This window comes from Tachypleus tridentatus, chromosome 4 (genome assembly GCF_004210375.1).
Source record: "Tachypleus tridentatus isolate NWPU-2018 chromosome 4, ASM421037v1, whole genome shotgun sequence".
Lineage (NCBI taxonomy): Eukaryota > Metazoa > Arthropoda > Merostomata > Xiphosura > Limulidae > Tachypleus > Tachypleus tridentatus.
Genome location: NC_134828.1, coordinates 66,908,822 through 66,923,196, shown reverse-complemented (window position 1 = coordinate 66,923,196; position 14,375 = coordinate 66,908,822). Strand labels below are relative to the sequence as shown.

At 32.7% G+C, this 14,375-nt stretch overlaps 1 protein-coding gene across 19 annotated transcripts in view; it reads left to right on the top strand.

Moving 5' to 3' along the window:
• LOC143249348 (3',5'-cyclic-AMP phosphodiesterase, isoforms N/G-like) overlaps window positions 1-14,375 on the top strand; it is a 163,579-nt gene that overhangs the window by 120,846 nt on the left and 28,358 nt on the right. The window contains exon 1 of one of the 19 annotated variants that reach the window (XM_076499042.1): window positions 10,407-10,654. The exons of the other annotated variants lie outside the window; for them this stretch is intronic. The gene's annotated coding sequence lies outside the window, so the exon portion shown is untranslated. Of the gene's footprint in view, window positions 1-10,406; window positions 10,655-14,375 lie in introns of those variants that run through there. 19 annotated transcript variants of the gene reach the window in all.

Sequence of the window (14,375 nt, the reverse complement as noted above, 5' to 3'; positions counted from 1 at the left end):
CCATAATGACTGGCTGATTTATGAAATTCATAACTATTTTTCTTCTACCTTAATCATGCTCGAAAATCATCATAATTTGAACTTGTGCTTCATTTCACGCCAGTCTTATTTTTTTACAATAAAAAGACTTATTATCTCATCCTTTTTGAAATAAAATAGAAGCAACTATAAAAGTTCCACTCGTAGTTGTTCGAGAATGCTTTCAGAGTTTCATGTGCAGCTTTTTATTTGTAACATATTTGTATTAATACATAAATTTCAGACTCCAGTTTTGTTGCAAGAAAAAACATAATGCGAACTACTATTAGTACGGAAAAGCCAATGTCGACTCACTGCTAAGCTAGTCCTTTTGAGATACAAAGAAATTTGATATAGCATACAGTCGAATGAGTAATGTATTGGTTATTAGAAAGTCTTTAGAAATAAACATAATACGGAAGCCACTGGACCATAACGTATTCGTTCAACGCTTTTCCAAACAAGTCAATCATGATATAGTTTTCAACAACATGATGTCTCTACAACGCATGGAATCAATCAATGCGTTATGATTTGGCTTGTGGACATACCATGCATCTCCTGGCTTCTTATTTTAGTGTTGAAGTTTTTGTTTATTCTAAATCGATGCAATTTCGCATGACACATAGTCCACAAAACCGTTACGTTAATTTCGCACAAACTGCCTTTGATCATTTCTGCCTGTGGTAGATTATTGCTGTAATGCTACATATTGTATATGAATGTTGACAGCATAGTCCTTTCTTGGTAGGTCAGGTGGTACTTTGAGGTTTAGGCGTCTCTTATACTGAATTAGAATTATCTATCTCTTGAAGCGTTAGTTGCTATAGATAAATCTAACATTTCCCGGTAAGTAAAAATACTTTATTTAAACAATGCTACACAGGATCCAAAGTAGTTTGGTTTGTTTTGAATTTCGCGTAAAGCTACGCGAGAGCTATCTGCGCTAGCCGTTCCTAATTTAGCAGTGTAAGACCAGAGGGAAGGCAGCTAGTTATCATCACCCACCGCCAACTGTTGGGCTACTCTTTTACTCAGATTCAAGTGCCTTAACCACCTGGCCGTGCCGGGCCAGGATCCCAAGTGACTTGAGGGAATAAAACCAACTTAATGAATTCTCGTGTCCACTGTCCATTGCAAGTATGCATACTGTGTTTTGGTTTTGTCTATTTGTTAAATTTCGCATAAAGATATTTGTGACAGCTGTTCCTATTTTGAGGTGATAGACGAGCTAGTTAACAACGTCTATTGCCAACTCTTGGGTTACTCTTTATTAACGAATAGTGGGATGATCATCACATTATATTACCCCATGGTAGAAATGGCAAGCACATCTGATGACAAGATTCGATCCGCGACCTGAAGATTGCGAATCGAACATCCTAACCACCAGACTCATTTTGTTTGGGTTATAAATAAAGGTTGCTTCCACTTTGTTTTAGACATTGTGTCTGGTCTGTTTATTTATGTATTTATTTATTTTTGCTTAAACTCAGTCAGTTGATTAAATTACATGATTTGTCTTGGGGACTCTCCCGTTATAAAGTGGTTATATCTAATACTCTTTACGTAAATCAGTTGAACTTGAGAATACCACAATGACCTTCTAGATTAGTATCCAACAAGCTCATAATCTATCGGTGTATCTTCTTGTCAAAATAGCCAATAACATTTTCATGTCCCTAATGGCAGACTACAGTTTACTGATTATGATTTAAACGTCGAAAGCTGGCGAGGCATTACAAACAAATAGGCTTAAAATGTGTGATAAAATCACGTTAATAGCGGGTTGTTTTTCACATTTCGGACTCAAAGTCAGATTATTTTGTTAATCGAGAATTATATTTAACTTTCTGTTGTTTTTTTTATATACCTGTAAATTAACACTTTTATTCGTTTTTTAAATATACATTTGACATAGCACAAAAAACTGCTAATCCAAATACAAAATTATATATATTAAGATTAACCACATTTGACATCTTAAACACAAATAAACCAAATAATGTGGTTCTTTAACACTGATTAATCCTGTTAATATTATGCAAATATTACTACATTAGTTCAACTAAGATACCTAATTTATGAAATGAAGCTATAGTTATGATACTATACATAATGTTATGAAGAGTAAGCTATAGTTATGATACTATACATAACGTTATGAAGAGTAAGCTATAGTTATGATACTATACATAACGTTATGAAGAGTAAGCTATAGTTATGATACTATACATAACGTTATGAAGAGTAAGCTATAGTTATGATACTACACATAACGTTATGAAGAGTAAGCTATAGTTATGATACTATACAAAATGTTATGAAGAGTAAGCTATAATTATGATACTATACATAACGTTATGAAGAGTAAGCTATAGTTATGATACTATGCATAACGTTATGAAGAGTAAGCTATAGTTAATGATACTATACAGAATGTTATGAAGAGTAAGCTATAGTTATGATACTATACATAATGTTATGAAGAGTAAGCTATAGTTATGATACTATACATAACGTTATGAAGAGTAAGCTATAGTTATGATACTATACATAATGTTATGAAGAGTAAGCTATAGTTATGATACTATACATAACGTTATGAAGAGTAAGCTATAGTTATGATACTATACATAACGTTATGAAGAGTAAGCTATAGTTATGATACTATACATAACGTTATGAAGAGTAAGCTATAGTTATGATACTACACATAACGTTATGAAGAGTAAGCTATAGTTATGATACTATACAAAATGTTATGAAGAGTAAGCTATAGTTATGATACTATACATAACGTTATGAAGAGTAAGCTATAGTTATGATACTATACATAACGTTATGAAGAGTAAGCTATAGTTATGATACTATACATAACGTTATGAAGAGTAAGCTATAGTTATGATACTATACAAAATGTTATGAAGTGTAAGCTATAGTTATGATACTATACATAATGTTATGAAGAGTAAGCTATAGTTATGATACTATACAAAATGTTATGAAGAGTAAGCTATAGTTATGATACTATACATAACGTTATGAAGAGTAAGCTATAGTTATGATACTATACAAAATGTTATGAAGAGTAAGCTATAGTTATGATACTATACATAACGTTATGAAGAGTAAGCTATAGTTATGATACTATACATAACGTTATGAAGAGTAAGCTATAGTTATGATACTATACATAACGTTATGAAGAGTAAGCTATAGTTATGATACTATACATAACGTTATGAAGAGTAAGCTATAGTTATGATACTATACAAAATGTTATGAAGAGTAAGCGATAGTTATGATACTATACATAACGTTATGAAGAGTAAGCTATAGTTATGATACTATACATAACGTTATGAAGAGTAAGCTATAGTTATGATACTATACATAACGTTATGAAGAGTAAGCTATAGTTATGATACTATACATAATGTTATGAAGAGTAAGCTATAGTTATGATACTATACATAATGTTATGAAGAGTAAGCTATAGTTATGATACTATACATAATGTTATGAAGAGTAAGCTATAGTTATGATACTATACATAATGTTATGAAGAGTAAGCTTTTTATATGCTTGTCGTTTATTAATTATGAATTATTGTGCTATACTTATTTTAATTTTAATCATGATTCATGACACACTGTACCCTAATATATATGAAAAGTGGTATTGAAAACTCTGTTATAATATGCCGTTTATTTCTTGTGTTTGATTCATTTAAGGCTATGTTTATAAAAGTAAAACAGAAGTATACAGACAGCTAGGGGAAGAAGTTTTACTGGTACATTTTCTGAAATTTATTAGTATTGTGTCTATCATTATTGCTACCTACAAAATCTTGTTTCTGATGATTTTTTCTAAAACAAATCTTAAATGATTTAACCCACTATATATCAAAAATTTCATTTGTATTCTGAATTCTTGTATTTCTAAACGCATTATTTAATATATTGGTTTGAATAATTTACTTATATACTTACTCATTGAGCAGGCAAGGGATGTGTCAGGGTAGGGATTTCAAATAGTGTCCTCACCACTATATCATGTAGTATCTTTTATAAATGATTCGCTCTTCCAGCATTTATAGTTGTTACCCTGAGACAGAAGCTGATGGATGCGACACTTTTCTTAAATGTACGATGTAACGTGAAGTTTGGTTGGCTATTTCGACACGCGTTGATTTTATACGATATGACTTTATGGCTACCATCTACTGGGCCTACCAAACTTCTTATGTTATGGTTCTGATGGTTTGCCGTAAGCACACAAATGCAAAACCAATTTCGCTTTTATTTATTTTATATTGTATTTGACGTAATAACTAATGTTAAAAAGTGCATTTAAGATTTATGACTCAGTGATATTTTCCATTTGTAAAGGAAGTTAAATTTCCAGAAGGATAACATCAATATTAATCCGAAAACTTTGAATTTCAGTAACACTAATTTCAAGCCGGCTCTGATGGTTTATCGTAATCACACAAATGCAAAACCAAATTTGCTTTTAATTATTTTATATTGTATTTAACGTAATAACTAATGTGAAAAAGTGCATTTAAGATTTATGACTCAGTGATATTTTCCATTTGTAAAGGAAGTTAAATTTCAGAAGGATAACATCAATATTAATCCGAAAACTTTGAATTTCAGTAACACTAATTTCAAGCCGGCTCTGATGGTTTATCGTAATCACACAAATGCAAAACCAAATTTGCTTTTAATTATTTTATATTGTATTTAACGTAATAACTAATGTGAAAAAGTGCATTTAAGATTTATGACTCAGTGATATTTTCCATTTGTAAAGGAAGTTAAATTTCCAGAAGGATAACATCAATATTAATCCGAAAACTTTGAATTTCAGTAACACTAATTTCAAGCCGGCTCTGATGGTTTATCGTAATCACACAAATGCAAAACCAAATTTGCTTTTAATTATTTTATATTGTATTTAACGTAATAACTAATGTGAAAAAGTGCATTTAAGATTCATGACTCAGTGATATTTTCCATTTGTAAAGGAAGTTGAATTTCCAGAAGGATAACATCAATATTGATTCGAAAACTTCGAATTTCAGTCACACTAATTTCAAGCCAGTGATGTCAACATCCATTAGCACCATGGCATTTACGCACACTACAGTAAACACCGATTGCAACGTAGTACAAAAACGTGATAAGGGTATTGTGATGACGTCAAAGTTTCGCTAGATGTACTTAAATTAAGTGAAAAGACTACACAAAGTGGACGGCCGAAGAAACTGACCATGAGGCGTTTCAAACACCACTGAGCACTGATAAGAAGATTCTCTCATCCTGTTGGTGTATACTGTTCACTTACCCATACTCAGAGGACCTTGTGATATGCGCTCTTGATAAGAGATTCTTGGTGGAAAGCCAACGCTTATTTATTGCATTTTTTCCTTTCTTACTTACTTCATACTTATTCCCAGCGAAATAAAATCATTTAGGCTTAGCGTTTTATTGTTGATATTGTTTAAGCAAATGTATAACAGTAAATCCGTTACAACTGTCACATTTATAATGCAAAACTAGATTGTGCGAACATTTTGTGGTATTGTACAGATTCAAACCCTGTTCACCAGCTCCGAAATACAGAGTTCTACCAAAGGACTAATCCGTATTCAGAAGAATCACTAAAATCATGTATGTTTTGGTTTGTTTTACATTTCGCGTAAAACTACACGAGGGCTATCTAGCCGTCCCTAATTCAATAGTGTAAGACTAGAGAGAAGACAGCTAGTCATCATCACCCACCGCCAACTCTTGGGCTACTCTTTTTGCCAACGAATAATGGGATTAACCGTCACATTATAAAGCCCTCATGGCTGAAAGGACGAGCAAGTTTGGTGTAAGGGGAATGATTACGAGTCGAGTGCCCTAACCACCTGGTCATCCTTGTTTAAGAAAACCTTAAGACTCAAAAAATTCAATTACTTTTTGGTTATTAAGTCATTTTCTTAATTTTGTTCATTTTTTGAGAATTACGTGTAGTATTTAGAAGACACTGTTTTGCTTTAACATATCACGAGCGTTATTCTTTGGCACAATATTAATTTCTATAAGTGATCACTGTACGTCAAGTCACTCTTTATTGATTATAAACACACAGAACAAGAAAACTCTATTCGTGTTGTTTGAATTGAATCCCAGGAAAGTTTGTCCCAACAGATTCCCTTGAGTGCAAATAGCGTTCGGGTTTCATACGATGATTGTACTGGGAAATTTGCTTTACAAAGTTAAAGCACTTAACTCTTTGCAGTTTCACACACAACGTTCATCTAATGTAGCCGCTCCGACATTGTAAAGATCCATGTGTTTATCAAGTTTATTTCTTACAGTAAGCTGCTTGCTGTAAATAGATCTCTTGCTTCGGTATTTGGAGACACTATGATTTATATCTCCAAAATTCAAAATAGCAGTTAGCTTCACTTAGTGTCTTTGATACAAACTGCAAAACTAAATTCTAGGCACAACCGATCTACATGACTGTAAAAACTTGACTTATTTTAAAGATTGAAAGGGATTTCTATGTTTTGTAGCTTATTCACCTTAATACTTATTTATGTTCTATACTTGCTGGGCCAGGTGGTTGGGGCGCTCGACTCGTAATTTGAGGGTCATGGTTTCGAATCTCTGTCACACCAAACATGCTCGCTCTTTTTAGCTGTAGGGATGTTATAATGTATCAGCCAATTCAACTATTAGTTGGTAAAAGAGTACCCCAAGAGTTGGCAGAGGGTGGTGATGACCAGTTGCCTTCACTCTAGTCTTACACTGATAAATTAGGGACGGCTAGCACAGATAGCACTCGTGTAGCTTTGCGCGAAATTCAAAAACCAGTTTTATACTCGCCTTTCAGGCGCTCAGCAATAAGCCTAAGGGCTTATAACTCTAAAACGCACGGTCCAATTCCTTCGATGCATATATAGCCATAATTGAAAACAAACCAACAGTGTGTATGTGTATAAAATTAATCTAAAATAATGTTTTTGTATTCTTATACCTCTCTTTTTATCAAAATATTTCACCCACATAGTATCACGCGATTGCTGCTTGTGTGATTAAGGTTTACTTCGTTGCTCGTAAGAATTATGAAACGTCTTCGGTCATCGTTGTTTTTCGTATAGACCAATAAACGAGTTTAGAATGACATACGTAATCAGTTGTCTTATTCTTTATTTTACTGTGCTTCTTAAACACCTTTCTTCAAACATACATCTCGAAAAAGAAAGACAGATACTTCACATTATAGTGCAACGCCATTTCTTAATGATTAGTATAGGGGGACAAAACAAACTAAAATATTAAGTTGTTAAAATCTTCTCTATTACCCACCAAGAAGTGAACAGGCTTCAAAGGATAAGTACTTGAACAGTAAGACCTGTCATACAGCGCCATCCCGTCTCTTTTCATGGCACTGAGTGTAGTTTTTTCACTACGAAACGTTTATATTTCTATATATATTATTTCATGCTTTATTTGTTTAAGTAATTTGAGTAAATCTTTTGAATGCTGTATTCGTGTTTTCGTTCGCAAACAAATCAACGGATACGGCTTTGTATTTCCTCGTATAGATAACATTGAGTTTTTTCATTTTTGAATAACCATAATAAAAGAACATATGTGTTATTAAAGTGTTGGCTTTCTGTAATAGAACAGTGATTCTAATCCTGTGAGCGGTAAGACACGTAATCATTGGCCGTCTTGAGTCTGTCCCCCGGATTTACATCCTTGAAATCAGGAGTTCGACTAGCCTCGGTGAACGCAACAGATAGCTCAACGTGGCTTTGCTATAACTAAACAAACACACACACCCGTCTGGAGCCAGGACAAACGTGACTCACCTAGTCTAACTATTCATCAACTACATAACTGAGGCTTTATTATTGTGCCAAACGACACTTGGGGCGTAAAATTTTGAGAAATCCTGCTCTAGCGTGCCTTTATGTGACTGGCAAATGTTCTGGTTTATATTGAATTTCGTCTAGCAGTGACCAGCAAGGATACATCTAACACATTAATACTTATAGGATATCAATATGCATATCTAACCTGTCGTAAAATGCAGCAGAAGATACTGTTTTCCTAGATCGTACCTCTATACATGAACAGTGTGGCCATATTCTGTACGTACTGGTTGTCAGTTCCAAACTTATAATTGAAATATCAAAAGTATATAAACTTTGATTTATTATTTATTATACCAGTTCTTTAATGAAAATTAAGAAAATGAAATAATGTAGGTTATTATTATTATCACCTGCGGACACTTCAGGACGGTTAGTCCAAGGAATTCAATGCCTTTAAACAGAAAATATCTGTAGCAACAATGCACTTATATATATTTTTTCACGGATTAATTATGCTACGCGTCCACTTTAAAAACTGAAATCGATTTATCAAGCCAAATAAAACTTTGAAAGTATATAAACATTCAAATTATGGCCATCCCTTCTATTGTTATTTTAAATAGCCCTAATTACGTATTAGTTTTGTGTTGTTGACTAAAGATACCAGCAGAAATGCCATTCTGATATACTATATGCGAAGAAGTTTTGTACCTGGCGATTAATTTGTTAATACGGACAGTAATATTTACACTTTACTGCTGAAAGGTATTTTAAGCTTTTAAATTACTTTAATATTTCATAGAGGGCCTTTATCACTTATATTCATGCATGTAAATTAGCTATCACTTCCTTCTGAATGAGGCAAAGTATGGCAAGGTAGTTAGTGCGCTCGACTCGCAATTTGAAGGTTGCGAGTTCAACTCCCCGGTCCCAGCAAACATGCTCGCCCTTTCAACCGTCGGACGTTATAATTAAACGATCAATCCCTCTATCCTTTAGTAAAGAATATCTAAACAGTTGGCGGTGAGTGATGATGAATAGCTGCCATCCCTCTAATCTTACATTGCTAAATTAGTGACAGTTAGCGCGGAAATTCAAAAACAAACAAATTATTTTGCACATCTGGACAGCTGTAAAACTGTCACAGGTTCGAATCCCCGTCACCAAACATGTTCAATCTTTCAGTCGTGGAGACGTTATTTTGTGACGATCAATCCCACTTTTCGTTAGCAAAAGAGTAGCCTAAATGTTTGGAGTGGATGCGATTGAGTCTGCAACATATCTAGTCTGTCTCCACTAAACTAGGGACAGTTAGTGCAGTCGCCCCTCATATAGTTATGTGCGAAATTCCAAACAAACTAAAACTGAAAAACTTGAGCATGCGCTTGTAAGTCATAGACCTAAAACATTAACAGATTTATGGCAAGGTGTAGAAGAGAAAAAGAGAAACATTGAGTACAGAATATTCAGTAGTGGTGTATCGAGCCTTTCTTATTCCATTTAATAACGTGAACTAGATAAACAACAATCATTTTATTTTCCTATATGTACCATAAATTTTCGAAAATTATACTTGAATGTTAAAAAACTGGTTTTTGTTGTTGCGTGTGTTGTACTCCCTCTTTCCGATTATGTTCCCCGCTAGTACAGCGGTAAGTCTACGGATTTACAACGCTAAAATCAGGGGTTTGATTCCCCTCCGTGGGCTCAGCAGATAGTCCGATTTGGCTTTACTATAAGAAACACACACACACACACTTTTCGATTAATAATATGGCTATCTGATGGAGGTATTAATGAGTGTTGTTTTTTTCGGCTGTATTTGCGTAAAGCTACACAATGGCTAGTCATCCCTAATTTTCAGCTGATGAAATAAAGGGAGGACCGCCAGTCAAAAGCATTCTATGTTACTTTAATCACATAGTGAAATTTGACCATCACTTTTATAACGCACCCAGAGCCATATCGAACGAAGACCAATTTTGCAGCACAGGATGGAAAATGGAGATCCTCGTGTTTCATAGTTCAGCACGTTAATCATTAAGAAAGAAATTGTTTTAAGCTTAAATGAAAACTTATATTTTAACATAAATGAAAATAAATGTGTCTTTTTTTTTCCCAATTTCTTTCGTAGTTCTCAGTAACTTGTTTGTTAATTTACGTTAACAAATTATCCTGTGTAATACATACTAGATTGACCATTAATGATTCCTGATAACGTTAAAACATTTTATTTTATAGAAGGTAAATAAACGATACGTCTATGGAGTAATTTAGTCATAATATTTTGTAAAAAACTAGGGAATTAAAATCTTATTTTTGATAATATTCTTTAAAGATTGTTTTAACTGGTGCATATGCGGGTGACATTTTCATGTGCACGAAGTACGCTTTCCGTAAGCAAATTATTGATCTCAGTTCTAGTTCACCAAGAGATGGCGCTATTTCTACGCCAACCAAGGAGTAGCTGTACGAACAAAGGTGATCAATGAGAGTTACCGTGTGTTTGTTGTCAGTGTTTAAGTCCGTTCGAATTTTACGCTCAAGCGAATGTTTTTTTATGGGACATTGTGAAAAAGACAGTTAAATTTATTTGCAGTTGAGTGAATTTTACTGAAGTAGTGTTACTGTGTGTTTATATGTTTAAAGCATAAACCGTGTGGTTGTGATCTTCATATTTTAACTTATAACAGTAACAAAGTGCAAGTACACTTGTCAGGGGATGAAGTATTATTTATTTACCGTTTCGTAAGTTTGTTCATAAACAGTATACATTATTTACCGTTTCGTAAGTTTGTTCATAAACAGTATACAGTTACAAATCGTAGTTTCTGTATATCTTAAGAATGTTCATATTTAAGCAAGACATAGCTTTTAATTTCCTTGAAATATTTTTTATTATACAAACATACATGAGCTAGTCGTTAGATTAAAATGTATGCATAGCTACAGTTTATTTGATTAAAAAATAACATCTTTTTAAACTCGGTTGTCTGTCATTTAAATTACACTAAGTCTTTACAGTGTTGTTATATCTTTTAACTAAACCGGCGGAATGTTAGATTACTAGAAATCAATAGGCCTAAAAATAAAATTGTTTATGACTAAAATTTGGTTTATATAATCTAAGATATTTATCTGACCTTGCTTGCCGATTTCAACTCCTTAATTCTATAGTCAGAATGCTGCGTTTTTCTATTACTTGTTTCATTTAGTAAGGTATGAAGCCAAATGTTTAGGTTTAAATACTGTTAAACTAACCAAGAATGCCGTTAAATTCGTGGTTGTACTATTTTCGTTAGGTATTTTAAATAATTAAAATATTTTCAAACACATTTCAAAATAAAATTGTGTTGGTAGTAGCTTAGCAAGCAACTTACGCTTCGTAAACTAACTTTATGAAATAAGTACGCTATTTCAAGAAAGATCTAATGTAAGTGATGAGTTAAGTTAGGGGTGTGTGTGTTCTTATAACAAAGCCACATCGGGCAATCTGCTGAGCACTAGAGGTATCAACCAAACTATAATTTTTATGAATAATTTTACTAGAAAAGTGCTACTTGTTCTCTGGCTACTGTTATGTATTATTTATATCAAACGAGTCCCCCAGTTTATTATGTTACATTTATAATTTATTCCATACGAGTCTCCAATTTATTATGTTATGTATGTTAACGTATTGCGAGTTCAAATAGCCGAAAACTTTAAAGTTAATTGAATGTCGATATGTTTCAAATTTATGATATTTCTCAAGATTGATACACAAAGTTTTCTTAACACAAATATATTTTACTATACAAATAATAATATAAGTTATAAAAACGGTTATTATAAATAATTATTAGGAATATTGGTCTATATACAAAAATTTTACAAACTCAAGCAATATTGAGTATTCTATCTGGTCTGGAGCTGAATAACTTATCAACGGTCCACGAGGCACAAATTACCTTTATATTGATACACTTCACTTAACGGGAATGCTAGCTAGCTCTATTCTTGTTTTATTTAACACGATTTACAAGCTCACTTTTTAACGAGAGAGAAATCTGATGTCACTGTAGAAATGCTAACGTCTAAAGTTAATTCTCTGAAGTTGAACGGTTTGTAGTGTTCAAATTTTATAATTTTTCCTCGTCAAATATCTAATTTTACGATTAATAAGCGTTAATCACAATTATAGCTTGCGAGGCGATTAGTAGAAAAGCTAGCCGAGACAGTTTTAGAATATTGACTGTAGTGACCCAAAAAAATGTGTATTCTAAAACTGTCTCAGCTAGCTTTTACACTAATCACACGATATTCTCAAGCGTTCAACAATGTTCGAAGACACGCTAGTATTTTCATAAACCACATTGTTGATTCTTGCACTCTGAAGTCTTCTACAAATTTATAGAACAGGCGGAACTTCCGGAATACACATCTAACAATATAGTCACATGCATCAAAAATTATATTGAAACAAACGTTAGCATTAAAATAAATGTACAACAGTAAATCTGATACACTACACTTTTCGCACGTTTGAGGTTAACAGCATCTATAAAATTGGAATAAATAAATAAATAAATAAACGGACGTTCTATACATCTGTCTATATACATTTGTCACTATTCACTGATAATAGCTAGTACTACGAACATTGAATCAGGAAATGTAAAATATTGTTCTGTGATAGTAATTTTATTTCTCTACTAACATGTACCAACATCTCATCGGTTAAGTTCAGTTAAGATAACCACAACTAACGTTGTCGTTACGTTGTAATTCAGTTTATTGAAGCGATTAATGAGTGCAGAATGTGTTTGTAAGAACCGTGCTCGATTTTTAAAAGGGTCACCCTATGTGCTTGTTTGTTATGGTAAATATAAATGTTTGTGTTAAAATAACTGAAGCCCAACCTCTCATTCGATTCACCATGCACCTATCACTGAGTTATACCAGTTGAGGAGAATAAATTAGTGGTAGTAATGTTACATGTTGTTTAGAAACTGATATAAATCGGGGTTCACTGGGGTGTGCAAAAAAACAACAGATGGTTTTGGAGGTCGTCATCTTTATATTTTCACAAATGGATGATATATTAATATATTTTCTTTTCCGTTTATTTTAACAGTATATTTAACTTATCTTTCTTGAAGTCGTTACACATGCTCAGTTATTTAATTTCCTAAGAAATTCCTTAGGAATATTTTTAAACAACTACGATTTTGAATTTTTTCGTTCATTTATTGGGTGCCTTCAATGGAAAGTGTTTCGTATTGAGCTGCTGACCATTGGGAAGGTGGAAAGACATCTGTACTAAATTTCTGGAATACCTTATTGGTTGGTTTCTGAATTAGAGTGTTGTCACTTTTCTGAAAATATGCATGTTGCTTTATTTCACATTTTAACGATAAATATTGTGGACTTGATTTGTTTTAAATATAGGCTATTTTCAATTTGTTATTGTAACAATTTTAATAAATACGCTTAAATGTTACAACATATTTTTATCTAACCGTTAACCCACAGATGTAGATATTAAAAATTGACGTTTAAATACTTTATTATTAGTTTTATACTTAGTGATTTAAAAAATATATGTAATAAAGATACATGAGAGAAATATTAGACATCTATATGCTGGGATTATGTATTTGAATATAAGTTAAATATACTCCTTCCTATAGATTTGGGGAGGATATTTGATTAAAAGTATTTAATTTCGAAAATAATCCTGGATAATTTAAAATATGTAACCTAAATTGATATATAATTGGTTTGGGGACGTTTATTATATTAGCGTTTCAATTGTGCAGTATATTCTACTTCCACGCGCGTATCTTAAACTGATAAACCGATATACACAACTTTTACACCAGATGGGAAGTCATTATGGTATAGTTCTCGTCAAATTTAATTCGTATTTTGGGTCACTTTGAATTTTATATATGAGGATTTTTGCGGTTTAGGGTTAAGAACTGTAAAAGGTGATTGGATTTACACCAAATTTCATGAGTACATTAAGGTTAAAAATTATCCGGATCATTGATCATTCTGTATCTGACAAGGATTTTCTGAGTTTTCGAAGGTGAACTTTGACATTAACCGATATAAACAAATGTAATCTCGAAAACGAGGGTCTGAAATCTCTGATTGCTCTTGTTCCGTGTTGTTTACCATAAACTATTTATGGTTTAGTTTACCGTTAATTTGTTATTCCTTCTATCATTACTTCAAGTATGATGCTTTAGTTTCGTTAAACAGCTAACTCGTCTTTCAGCAGAGCACGTTGATTTTGAGTATGTATGTGTTATGAAACTGACACAAGCTTCCCCTAACGGTGAGTCACAGATATTAATGTTGTGAGAGATTATGCAGATATATGGTAATAACTAGTCACATGACACCAAACCTCGTAACTTAACTACAAAGTAAAAAGCCAATAATATGTAGGAAGAGTTATTGTGCAATACTGAGAGGTAGT